This window comes from Mandrillus leucophaeus, unplaced genomic scaffold (genome assembly GCF_000951045.1).
Source record: "Mandrillus leucophaeus isolate KB7577 unplaced genomic scaffold, Mleu.le_1.0 Scaffold313, whole genome shotgun sequence".
In the NCBI taxonomy this organism is placed as follows: domain Eukaryota; kingdom Metazoa; phylum Chordata; class Mammalia; order Primates; family Cercopithecidae; genus Mandrillus; species Mandrillus leucophaeus.
In genome coordinates this window covers 1,540,969-1,554,759 of record NW_012103288.1, presented here as the reverse complement: position 1 = coordinate 1,554,759, position 13,791 = coordinate 1,540,969, and the positions used below count along the sequence as shown (strand labels likewise).

Genomic DNA, 13,791 nt, shown 5'->3' with positions numbered 1-13,791 from the left:
GATCCACCCACCTTGGCCTCCGAAAGTGTTGGGATTACAGGCATGAGCCATCGCGCCTGGCCACTTCCTTCCTCTTTAACAAGAGAATGTTGCACCTAGCATCACTGCTTTGGCTAGCTCTTTTTTCCTGTGTGCCCTCATGTGTGCAGCAATTGAACTGGCTAACAATTTCTGCATTCTTCCTGGTCTAGCCAAAATAATCTGGAAACTCACCATCTAGCCCAATCAAAGACATTATTATTGTATGATTCACTAACATAGTCTTCATCTTCATCCTTGGGGCTAGAGCTATAATATACTCTGTATGCTCTGGCCACATGATTGATCTCTTCTTTTGTGCCAGTCAAGCCAACCAGTTTGGGAGAAAATTCTTTCACATAATTTGCAGTGGCCTTTTTTGTGTCCCTCTCTGGGTCAATGGTGATGAAAAGTTAAATTTGGCAGAGTTGAAATACTATCGCATCCACAACTTGAATCATTTTTTCTAGTTCTTCTGCAAAGATATCAGTAATGACTGAAACAAGAATAAATCAACAGCCACTGACCCAGGCAGTGTTTGTCAGTTTTAGGCTCTCCAAATGTGTTGTGAGGGAAAATGGTCCCCCAGTAAAGGCTTGTTGATGCTTCACTGCTGTTTCTTCTCTAGCTTCTGTCTTTTCTATTTTGAATACTTCACTCCAGCCAGTAAACCTCCTCCCATAGCAAATGTGAATGCTAAAGACTTCCAAGAAATAGGCCTGGGCTTCAAGGGGCATGTGCAGTCTCTACAGTCCTTCTGCTCAGGCCCTGACTACCTCAAGGGTGGTTGGTGGTATCACTGCCTGAGGGGCCGGCTTCCCAGGCAGCTACCAGCGAGCCTCCAGTCATGCCACACTTCCTCTTGCATGCAGAATTGCCTTGGCAACACTCTCACTGTCTACTTGGCTGGGCCCCAAATCTCATGTCAGCCAGGCAAGAGGCGCCAAAGTTGCCCCATACTGGTTACTTTGAAGTGTCTCTGAGAATTCAATGCACAATGAAAGTTGGTTTCAGATACATTCAACCATCCTTTCATCAAACATTTACTGAGCACCTACTTTGTCCCAGGCTTTGTGCTCAACTCTCCAGGGAAGACAGAAATGGAGAGAGACAGTCTCTTATCATCAAGGGTTGGGAGACAGATATGAACAACCTCAGTTGCAATTAAAGATGATTATTTCAACAACATTGTTATGTCCAAAGTCACTGTTGACAAATGGTTCTACCTTATGGTGAGCTCAAGAGAGTGAAGGAAGGGTCTATGAAGAGACTTCTTGGGGAGAAATTTGTATGTGCTGAGTCCCCACTCTCCTCCTATCCAGAGGGAAAGGAAGTACTGATGTTGCCTGAAGAGGGGCTTCTGTGGGATCAGAGAGCTTGAAGATTGTTCCCCATAATTGTAAAACAAAAACTGCACCAATACTTACTTATAAATTAAAGAGGGCTGCAGCCACAAAGTACATGTGGCTGCATTGGGATCTGTCTGGACACCCAGATTCAGCAGGGATGACAAATGTATAAATGTTTACCTGGACCAGATGTGGGCCACATGAAGACAGCCAACTTGGGGTTACCTTTTGTCCATCCAAATGGGCTGTCTAGAGGTATGGGGGGACCCAGTGGCCAGAAGCCAGAAATGAACACAGGGGTGCTACAATCCACAGTTTGTCACAGTCAACCACTTGCACTGGTTTTGGCCAAAGGAACTCAAGTAAGATATCTCTGGTGATGGGAATCTGCAAAGAACCTTTAAAAGCACGCTTTAAGAAAAAGAGTCAGCTTTAACCATGTGCAAGACCCAGGTAGTACAGACCTACCCTACCAAGAAAGAAAAGCCTGCCCTATCTCCTTAGCTGTTTTTGTTTTTGTTTTTTGTTTTTTGAGATGAAGTCTGACTCTGTCACCAGGCTAGAGTACAGTGGTGTGATCTCGGCTCACTGCAACCTCCACTTCCCAGGTTCGAGTGATTCCTCTGCCTAAGCCTCCCAAGTAGCTGGGATTACAGGCAGGCACCACCATGCATGCCTAATTTTTGTAGTTTTAGTAGAGAAGAGGTTTCACCATCTTGGCCAGGATGACCTCGATCTCTTGACCTCATGATCCTCAAGGCCCACCTTGGCCTCCCAAAGTGCTGGGATTACAGGCCTGAGTCACCATGCCCGCCGAGACTGTTTGGTTTAAAGTGACTGTTACTTAAAGGATTGCCAGTTATCAAAGAGTTAATCAAAAAGTCAGGGAATCTTCCCAATTTTCTATTCAGGAGCAGGAGAAGATTATTATCCTCCAGTAAAAAATGTTTTTGTTTGTTTGTTTGTTTGAGATGGAGTCTGGCTCTGTCACCTAGGTTGGAGTGCAGTGGTGCCATCTTGGCTCACTGCAACCTCTGCCTCTTAGGTTCAAGCAATTCTCGAGCCTCTGCCTCCTGAGAAGCTGGGATTACAGGTGACCGCCACCACGCCCAGCTAATTTTTTGTATTTTTAGTAGAGACAGGATTTCACCATGTTGGCCAGGTTGGTCCCGAACTCCTGACCTCAAGTCATCCACCTGCCTTGGCCTCCCAAAGTGCTAAGGTTACAGGCATGAGCCACCATGCCCAGCCAGACAAAAACATTTTTAAAGTGGAAAAAGACAAAAAATAAACTTGTATTTTGATCACATCCCATGAATCTTGTATTCACTATTCAGATTCCATCTCTGCATATTTTAGTTGGTTATTTCTGTTCTTGATGTTTTGATTACAAGTGATTCCATGAATTTTGTGTTTTAGTGTGCTGTGTCTCCCATAAGACTTTTAGGTCATTATTTTTTCTTCCCTTCCCTCCTGATTCCAGTTCTGCTCTCAAGAAGTTCTCATTAGATGATGTTGATCAACAGTATGACTAATGTTCCTATTTTCAGACCTTGGCATAAACTTGATCTGGAAATTTGATAATGATGTTTTGCCTGTAATGATTGCTGCTATCACTGTTCAACGGTATTAGTATCCAGGCTCTGTGGGTACAGGGTATCCCAGGTTGCAGACCTGGGTGTCTTGCCCTTTGAGTCTTGCCAGTACTAAATGGCCACAGGCTTTTGAGCAACTCCTAATTGGAGTAAAAACTCCTTTATTCACTTGGCTGCCTCCATACCCTTTCCTGATTTTGAGTGGATCTTTCAGAATGACAGTGTGCTGGGCGAGAGTAATTCTGCATTACAAGCTTCTGAGTGGTAACATGAAGTCTTTCACAACAGCTTTTAAAATCTCTGGCCAGAAATTATCAAATACTCCCCTGTCTTAAAGGCCTCATCCTTCTCCATCAGGGGCTGCCTGGCTAATGATGGCAGCGTTTCCCTGACACCTTTCCTAGATAAAAGCAAGTTAAGTAAGAAGAAGGGACCCCTTTCAAATAAATTATCCATCACCAAAGAAAAAGAAACAAACCGAAAAGGAGTTCGAGATACCCTAAGAGTGAAGGAAAGAGAGGGAATCAGTCAGTGTTTACAAAATAGGGTAAAAAAATAAGATCCAAGTGTCAGACTAGTTGGCTAGTTGGAAAACAATAGCTTTCTCTCAATAATGGAATATTTTACTTTACTTTGAATTTGTTCAATTTTTAGGACTATCCCTTTTAGCATATTCCTCATATTTAGAAATAATGTAATATTATGCAAACTTCATAAAGACCAAGATTCCAGTTCTGATAGTAGCTCTAGTTACTTTACTTGTAAAAGTAAGTACTTTTATAAGTAAAAGTAAAATTACTGACTAAAGTAAGTAGTACTTTACCTGAGTCTCAGTTGTACAATGGGATGAGAGTATTAACACCTACTCCAAAAGTTAATTTCATAAAACCTAGTCCACATTTGCGAAAAGTGGTTTTGTAAACTACATAAATGTTGACACGTCATCTTTATAGGATTTTATATTTGTTCAAGGAGGTTACCAAATGTCTCATCCTTCCAGTTACATTGTGGCACCTTTGAAAGAGCAGAGATTTAGATTTCTTATACTCATCTCTTTTGTCATAGCACAGTTCTAAACACAAAATAGTTATTTAATAAATACAATGGAATTGAACTAAAGTGAACAGATCTCCCAAAAATGGGAATAGTGGAGTGCCTCTATGTCCTAGTCCCTGACATAGAAAAATTGAAAAGGAAGCTTTGGAACTAGAGCAAAGAAAAAGAAAGTTCAGAGGAAACATAATGTAAGTCTCATGAAACCTTTCATATGCTTAAACCTTGTACTAGAGAAAGTAATTCAGCAAAGAAAAGAACAGTATTAATGTGCAGCAGGGATACTCTCCCAAGACATGCCATCAGGATTAAACAAGGATTTCTTTCAGAAACTGCTCAGAGGCAGACATGCGCTCAATAGCCAAACCCTACTCTCTCTCTCTCTCTTTTTTTTTTCCTTTTAACTTTCCTCAGGGCTTGGGAAATTTTATGAATTTTCTATTTTTAGAAAATTAGCTTTTAATCAATATTTTATTATTATTTTTGGTCACATAGTTCTACTAATATTTTCCACTATCAGAGCAATTATAAAACATTTTTAGTCTTCATAGAGAAAAATTGCCTGAAGGATTTTGGAAAAAAAAGTACAGTAAAAATACATATAACAATTTTAATGATAATACAGAAATTGTATCTACATGATACTATTTTTCCAAGAATGTAGGCATTTATAGCTAAATTACCTAGCAAATCCAGACTGAAGTGGACAAACTCTGGCAGGACAGTTAACGTCACCCAGGGGAGGGAAATTACAGAGGAAATGACTACTTGCTTGGTACAATTGGGTGGTCCAGACTAATCTGGAGAGTCCTACAAGCAAGACAAAGAGAAAAGATCTGGTTCTCTGAATCCATTTGAGAAGCAAATTACAGTCGATGTCAGAATTTTCTGCTCACCTGAGCCTATGCTATTTCTAATGGGAGTGTGTCTCCCCCTGGAGGGCAAGTAGAGCATTTGCTCCTTCTTGCTTCTTGCCCAAAGTTGAATGATTCGTTTTTGGTTCATCCATTGACTCTTTGATTATATCATTAATTGGTTGACTGATTCATCCATTAATCCAACAAATACTTATTAAATTTTGTCACTGTGATGTTTGTTGTGATAGACACTAAAGATCCAGCCAGCTGAGATCAACAGAAATATGGTCCTAATCACCAGAAAAATTACAGTTTGATGTGAGAAACAAATATTAGATAGTCACCTCAATGCCTAAATAATCACAATAGTGATGACTTCTATAAAGGAAAAGTGCAATGAACTGAATTTTTATGTCATCTCAAAATTCATATGTTGAGATCCTAACCCCCTCAACGTGATAGTATTAAGAAGTGAGGCCTTCAGGAGGTTATTAGGTCATAGGGGCACAGCCCTCGTGATGAGACTAGTGCCTTTCTAAAAGAGGGACCTTTGCCCCTTCCACCATATGAGGACACAGTAAGAAAGAGCAAATGGGGCCTCGTCAGACACCAACATTGGGATTTCTTGGACTTCCCAGCCTCCAGAGCTGTGAGAAATTAATTTTTGTTGTTCACAAGGCACCCAGTTTACAGTACTTTTGTTATAGTGCCCAAATAAACAGAGATAAATAGTAGGGAGGGTAATAGGACAATTCAATAGAGGACCTAATTCAGGCTGGGAGGCCAAGAAAAGCTTCCCTAAGCATAGACCTGGAAGATGAGTAGAAACAACCAGGTCAAAGGTGTGGAGGAAGTGTGGGGAGTGGGAGGGGGCTGGCCAATGGAGCAGGGTCAGGATATTCAAAGACCCTGAGGAGGAAAGAGTTTAGGAAGCTGGAAGACAAGGAAGAGGTGAGAATGAGAAAGAGACAAGAAGCCGGAAAGGTAGGGAGGCTCCAGATCAGGTGTGGTCTTGGGGGACATGTTAAGGATTCTGAACTGTATCCCAAGAGAACAAGAAGTCTATCAACAGGTTTTATTCAAGTGACATGACCCCATGTGTGTTTTTAAAGGACCACTTTGACTTTTTGAAGAAGAATGGATTATAGTGGATCCATGGCAAGGATTAAAATAGAGAAAACAGCAGCCTAAGTGATCTGGACAAAAAGTCAAGCAGGCTGATTTGAGTGGTGGCCATAGAAAGGGAGAGAAGGGGGTGAATGTGAAATATTTTAATGTTAGAATTGATAGAACTTGGTGATTGGTTACAAGCTGGAGATGAGGGGTACTGTGGTCAAGAAAGACTCCTAGGCTGGGCACGGTGGCTCACACTTGTAATCCCACCACATTGTGAGGCTGAGGTGGGTGGATCATTTGAGATCAGGAGTTCAAGACCAGCCTGGCCAATATGGTGAAACTCCACCTCTATTAAAAATACAAACATTAGCCAGAGGTGGTGATGGGTGCCTGTAATCCCAGCTACTCAGGAGGCTGAGGAAGGAGAATCACTTGTACCCAGGAGGTGGAGGTTGTAGTGAGCTGAGATGGTGCCACTGCACTTCAGCCTGGGTGACAGAGAGAAGAGAGACTCTGTCTCAAAAAGCAAGCAAGCAAACAAACAACCAACCTATGTATCTCTCTCTCTCTTTCTTTCCTTTTTTTTTTGTTTTTGTTTTTGTTTTTGTTTTTGTTTTGAGATGGAGTCTTGCTCTGTTACCCAGGCTGGAGTGCAGTGGCGCCCTCTCAGTTCACTGCAATGTCTGCCTCCTGGGTTCAAGCAATTCTCCTGCCTCAGCCTCCCTAGTAGCTGGGATTACAGGTGCATGCCATCTTGCCCAGCTAATTTTTGTAGTTTTAGTAGAGACAGGGTTTTGCCATGTTGGCCAGGCTGGTCTTGAACACCTGACCTCAGGTGATCCACCCACCTCAGCCTCCCAAAGTGCTGAGATTACAGGCATGAACCACCATGCCCAGCATATATCTTTCTAAAAGTATCCAAGATTGTTTAAAATTATATTCTTTGAAGACCTCTTATCCCAACTCAAAAATTTTTAATGACATAAATATAACATTGAAACCAAAACCTGATACAGATTGTACAAAAGAGATAATTACAAACCAATATCATTTATGAATATCATAGGCAGAAATGCTAAAAAATTAGCAAATTGAATCAGACAGCACAGTATGTCATGACAAAGTAGAAACTGTTTTGGGAATGTAAAGATTGTCCAATGTTAGGAAATTCATTAATATAACTAATATTATTATATCTAAGAAGGAAAATCCTGTAATTATCTTCCTAGGGTTGAAAAAGCATTTGAAAAAATTAAAGTTGCATTTCCTATAAAAGTAAATTACAAAAGAGGGGTGGAAGATAATTATCTTAACATCATAAACCATCTTGTTTATCATCATCTTACTATTTTCATAGGAAAACACTGGAGGCATTCCTGGTAATGTCTGAAACAAGGCAAGGATACCCACCATCACTATAACATTAACATAATGTTGGAGGTATTTGTCAATGCATTTTTACAAAAGAAACCTATTGGATGTGTGAAAACTGTTGATGATATAGTTATATCTAGATAACAAAAGCAAATCAATGAATAAACTACACAAACAAAAAGTTGAATTTATATGGTAGCACAATATAAAAGCAATATACAGAAGACAACAGGCTTCATACATAAGACACAAGGATGCATCAGTTAGAAAATAATATGGAATCAAGAGCCAATTGGTAATAGCAACCATAATTACAAAACTCCTAGGTATAAAGGTAAAAAGAAATATGTAAAGCCTATGAGGAAAACTGTTAATATAATAGCTTCAAAGACATAAAATAGATCTGAAAAAATGAAAGACATTCTAAGTGAATTTGTAAATTTAACATGATTCCAACAAAAAAGTCAAGGATTTTTTTGTTTCACTTTGTTTTTTAGTTATACAAATTGATTCTTAAGTTCATATGGAAGAAATAAACAAGAATATCCAAGAAAGTCCTGAAAGGAAGAGCAATGAGGAGGGGCCAGTCTTATTAGACATTTGAGATATTATAAAACCTTCATAATCAAACTAGTATAAAGCTGGTGCATATAGACAGACACACTAATGGAACATAGTAGAAAGTCTAGGCATCAATCTAAGTACATATAAAAATTTAATGTATGTTAGACATTATAAAACAATGTGAAAAATGGACTTTAAAAATATATGCTGTTGAGACAACTGGGTACCATGTGGAAAAAGGTAACATTGGATCCATTGCTTATACTGCACATCCAAGAAAAACTTCACGTGGCTTGGTTAGCTAAACATGACTACACGGAAACTCTACAAGTTCTAGAAGAAAGCATGTGTAGATTTCTGTGTAATCTACCTATGCAACCCTGGGAATAGTGGGCAAAGCATTTCTATGTCTCAAAACCCAGAATCAATAAAAGACCAGTCAATTCTATTACATATACATGTATGTATTTTTTAAAGTTGTTTTACAAAATTTCGCAGTGATTTCTGGGGTGGAGGGCGGTGGGGAAGGCGGTGTTAAGAATCATCGGGGCTGTGGCCCAGTTGGCCCGCGGAGGTGCAGACAGGGTGAGCGGGCCCTCACTGAGGCAGCTGGAGGAGCACAGTCTGCTCCACCGGCAGGTAGATCATGTTCCCAGAGCATGAGAGCTGTTACGCTCCGCAGCTTCCTCCTTACGCAGCTCAGGCCGTCTCCTGCGGTGGCCAGTGAGTTGGCAATCAGCTCGGCTGCCTTGGAATCGCCCTCAGCAGAGATGATAGCTGCCTTTTTCTGCTGCTCGGCCTTTTCCACCACAAATCTGGCCCTCTCTGTTTCCTGATGAGCCACCTGTTTGGCTTCCAACCCTTCTGTGAATTCCTTCAGATATGTCAAGGACACGTCGTCCAGGATGAGCCCAAAGGTGGCTGCTCGCTCCATAAGGTAGTTACTCACCTGCCTGGAGACCAACTCTCTCTAGGTGATTACTTCTCCAGCATCAAAGCCAGCCACCACTGACTTGAGGATCTCTGTCGTGATGGACGGCAGCACACTCTCATCATAGTCCTCTCCAATGCTGGTGAAGATGCAGGAAGCTGGCTAGCGACGGGCCGGAAGAGGATATGCAGTGTGATGTTGACATTCTGTAAATCTTTGCTACCAGTGATGTCTGGTACATGACGTGGTGGAGAAAGGCAGTCAAAGATAATCGGTTTCTGTACCCACGGGATGAGAAAGTGAGTCCCTTCCCCTACCACAATGTCCTGTACTCCACGGAATCGGTCAAAGATGACAGCTCTGTGACCAGCATCCATATTATGTAAGGCAGAGTTCACTAGGCCTCCAGCAACAGCTAAGGCCAGGCCCTACTTGCTGATGGACTCAAACACTTTGGCTGCCATGTTTTCTTCTGCTGGACCCTGTCACACCTGCTTCCACTCTGATCTACGCATGAATTCTCCAGCCACCAAATTCTATTACATATTTTTTTTTAAAAAAATGTATGGCCCAAATACCATAAGCAAAGCCAAAGACAAATGAGTCACTGGACAAAACAATTGCAATTTTTACCACAGAATAAAAAGTAATCTCCCTAATATGCAAGAGCTCTGAGAAATAAAATGACACAGATCCAGTAGAAAAATGAGCCCAAGACATGAACAGATAGAAATAATTTATGCAAGTGGCCCTTAAAATAGTAAAACATGCACAACTTACTCAAAAAAGAAAGGCAAATTACATTACATTGAAACAGCATTTCTTATTGTGTTGGCAAAAATTCAAAAGTTTGAGAGTACATTTTATTGCTAAAGCTATAGGGAAAAGAGACACAGTGATATGCTACTGGTAGAAGTATAGAGTGATACAGTCCTTAAGGAGGGAAATTTAGTACGATCTAGCACATTACAAATGGATTAATTTGTCCTTTAACCCAGCAATGATATTTTTGGGGACTCTACACTAAAAGTACTTCTGTACAAATTTGAAATATTATAAACACAAGGTTAGTATTCATTGTGGTATTTGAGTGACAAAAGTCTAGAAACTCCCCAAATATCCATCAATAGGGGACCAGTTGAGTGGTTAAATAAACTGTAGTATATAGTGGAGTACTATGAACCCATAAACATGAGGTATATCTGTATGTGTTGCTCTAGAATGATAGCCATAATATTTTATGAGAAGCTACTTTAGTGCAAAATGAAGCATTGGAAAGATAAAAGCAATAAAAGACTAGTAAATATAAAACTAATAAAAGTGGTTATCTACACAGAGTAGGGAAGGAAAATGGATGAAAATGGAAGGGAGAGGCCAGCACGGTGGCTCATGCCTGTAATCCCAACACTTTGGGAGGCCGAAGTGAGCAGATCACCTGAAGTCAGGAGTTCGAGACCAACCTGGCCAACATGGTGAAATCCCACCTTTACTAAAAATACAAAATTAGCTGAACATGTTGGTGCACACCTGTAATCCCACATACTCAGGAGGCTGAGGCAGGAGAATCACTTGATCCTGGGAGGTGGAGGTTGCAATGAGCTGAGATTGCACCACTGCACTCTCGCCTGGGCAACAAAGTGAGACTCCATCACAAAAAAAAGAAAGGAATGGAAAGGAGATACAGCTGAGTATACCTTTTTATGTAGTGTCAACTTTAGAATCATATAATCATTTAATATATTCAAAAATTAAGTTAAACCAAAAGGAGATAAAAGAACAATCCCTAAAACTGAAGCAAGTGAAATAAAGCTGTTTACAAGGTTGATAACATAACCAAAAAGAAAGATTTATTTCAAATGACTTTTAAACACAAGACTTTGTCTTTTCTTAGTGAAATATATTCTAGGATCAACACAAACTACAAAGAACTCTTAAGTTTCATTCTGTAATTTTATTATTCTAATAGTGGTATTGTAAAACTATTTTGTGTATTTTATAAGATAAAGCAAGTTTAGTGTAAGAAGCAATAAAAATGTGAAATCAAATAAGTAAACATCTAGTGTTTAAACTGCAAGCTACAAGTGTTCTGAAGATGCCAATAATCTCACTGAAGACTATGGACAAGCTGAACAACTTGGATCTGTGGATAAATCTCTGAGCTGGAAAACACAAAAGACTATTCTTCAGTGGACCAAACAAGATGACTCCTCAGACAATGTCTGTGAAGCTGATGTCATACGGCACACCCTGACGCTGAATATATAAGGCCTTAATTTTAATCTAAAATGCAACCACTCTCTGAGCATCCAGATTTTTAGCTATTCAAGATTCAGAAAACAAAAAGTTATTTCTGGAAATATTTTAGGAAGTCAAATCATTTCTTTTGTATTTTGATGGAATTTTGTTTTTTTCTTTTCTTTTTTTGAGATGGAGTCTCGCTCTGTCGCCCAGGCTAGAGTGCAGTGGCATGATCTTGGCTCACTGCAAGGTCTGCCTCCCAGGTTCATGCCATTCTCCTGCCTCAGCCTCCTGAGTAGCTGGGACTACAGGAGCCCACCACCACGCCCGGCTAATTTTTTGTATTTTTTAGTAGAGACGGTGTTTCACCATGTTAGTCAGGATGGTGTCGATCTCCTGACCTCGTGATCCATCCGCTTTGGCCTCCCAAAGTGCTGGGATTACAGGCGTGAGCTGCTGCGCCCAGCCAATGGAATTCTTTTTAAAATGTTTTTGACTTGAGATGGAAAAAGCAGCAAAGTAACTAAAGACAGATTTTAGGCTGCATTATAGAAGTGTTTCAAAAAATAGGGATTGCATTGGTTGGTTTAAATGTCAACCGTGGGGAAAGCTTTAGGCTCAGGATTTGGCACTGCTCTCAAGATCTTGTTTTCAGAGAAATTGATAACACACGTGCCAGAAAGTGGGCCCAATTAGGAATTCCATCTAACCAGACAAAAAGTAGTATTGCTTAATGCGTTTGGAAGAATTTCCACAGGTGTGAAAGAATTGCAAAACATCAGGAACTTGTTGCAAATTATTAATTTAAATATGATTTGAAATATGCCTGTTTCTGGAGAATGAAGGCCAAAGAGAGGAATTTCATCGAGCAATAAACAGCAATGACAGTTTGAAGCCAAACTCTTTATATAAAGCTACATTTACTAAAGGAGAATTATATTATTTTAGGTAAATAGTTTTATTTTTAAATTATGTTTAGTTTAACTATACAATTCTTGTAGGTCAAAGTAAGTAATACTTCAATAATGTGGCACAAATTTTAAAGTTTAATATTGAATAAAATTAGGAGTACCAATTTTTTTTTTTTTTTTTTTTTTTTTTTGGAGACAGAGTCTTGCTCTATCGCCCAGGCTGGAGCTCACTGTGAGAGAAGGAAAAGCTAGAAAGAACTTCGCAAAGGATTTGTAACTCTGAGACAAACTAGCATTATTCCCACTTCCACTGTGAGGTCAATATGCAGGATGAGGCATTTAGGTTAGATTTCTTAAAAAGTTTGAGAGTGATGGATGTGTGAGAGAGGAAGGAGCCTGCACCTCCTCTCCAGGAAGCCTTAAATACCAGAAGAGAGTCTTACTTGTCTGAATTTAGCTTGGGAAGAAACAGATTTACATATCCCTGAGACCAGCTCGGTGCTATTTCAGCAATTCTACCACCCACATTTTAACTCCAAACCAAAAGTTGAATGAATCCTGAAATGATTGCATGTTTTTCACAATAGGAAGATTACCACAGTCTCTTAATACCCACAGATGCTTCTCTAATCCTTTTCTTTCTCCCTATTTCCCCAAGCAATGCTATACTCAGGCCCCTGCAATCTCCTGCCTGTAAGACTATTCCTCTGCTACCTGTGTCTAGAGGCTAGCAGATTGGACACTGCGGCTCTAGGATTTACAATACACACCTGTAATATATCATAGTCTACTTTCAAATAGTGTAAAAATCTTATAGCAATTTACTTTCAGTTTCTCCCTTATGTTTTTTATTGTTTTTGTCATACATACTGCTTCTACGTATGCTAAAACCCAACTGGATATTTATTATTTCTACTTTAAATAGTCATTTATTTTTTCAAGAGATCAAAAAGTGAGAGGTTGGGTGCAGTGGCTTACGTCTGTAATCCCAGCACTTTGGGAGGCCAAGGTGGGAGAATCACTGGAGCCCAGGAGTTCAAGACCAGCCTGGGCAACATGGTGAAACCCCGTTCTTACAAAAAAAAAAAAAAAATACAAAAATTAGCCGGGCATGGTGGCACACACCTGTAGTGCCAGCTACCAGGGAGGCTGAGGGAGGAGGATTGTTTGAGCCTGGGAGGTTGAGGCTGAAGTGAGTCATGATTGCACCATTGTACGCTAGCCTAGGTGACAGAGCAAGACTCTTTTTTAAATAAATAAATAGTGAGAAAATGTTTTAACTATTTTGCTTATATTTATCACTTCTCACACTCTTTATCTTTTTATATTGATCAAATTTTTGTTATTATTTTTCTTCCGCCTGAAGAACTTCCTTTAACACTTCACCTTTGTTGGTATTTTTAAAAGTCTTTATTTCACCTTTATTTTTGAAAGACATTTTTGTGAGGTAGAAAAAATTCTGGCTCAATCTTGTCTTTCACTTTACACAGCTTTTATAAGAAATCTGCTGGCCTTATTTTTTTATTCCTCTACATCAGGGATGACGAACTTTTCTGTAAACGTCCATACAGTAAAATCTTTTAGGTTTTGCAAGCCATATGGTCTCTGTTGCAACTACCAGCTCTGCCATTGTAACACAGAAACAGCCATAGCAAATACATAAATGAGTGTGTATGGCTGTGTTCCACTAAAACTTCTTTTTGCAGAAATAAGAAGTAATCTAGATTTGACCCAGGGGTCATAGTTTGCCAACCCCTGCTGTGTATGTAATATGTCTCTCTCTCT

General features: G+C 39.9%; 2 pseudogenes; both read right to left on the bottom strand.

Moving 5' to 3' along the window:
• Positions 1-867, bottom strand: part of LOC105544961 — a 5,837-nt pseudogene extending 4,970 nt beyond the window's left edge.
• Positions 868-8,523: 7,656 nt separating this feature from the next.
• On the bottom strand, positions 8,524-9,321 carry LOC105544936 (annotated as a pseudogene).
• Between the last annotated feature and the right edge of the window lie 4,470 nt (positions 9,322-13,791).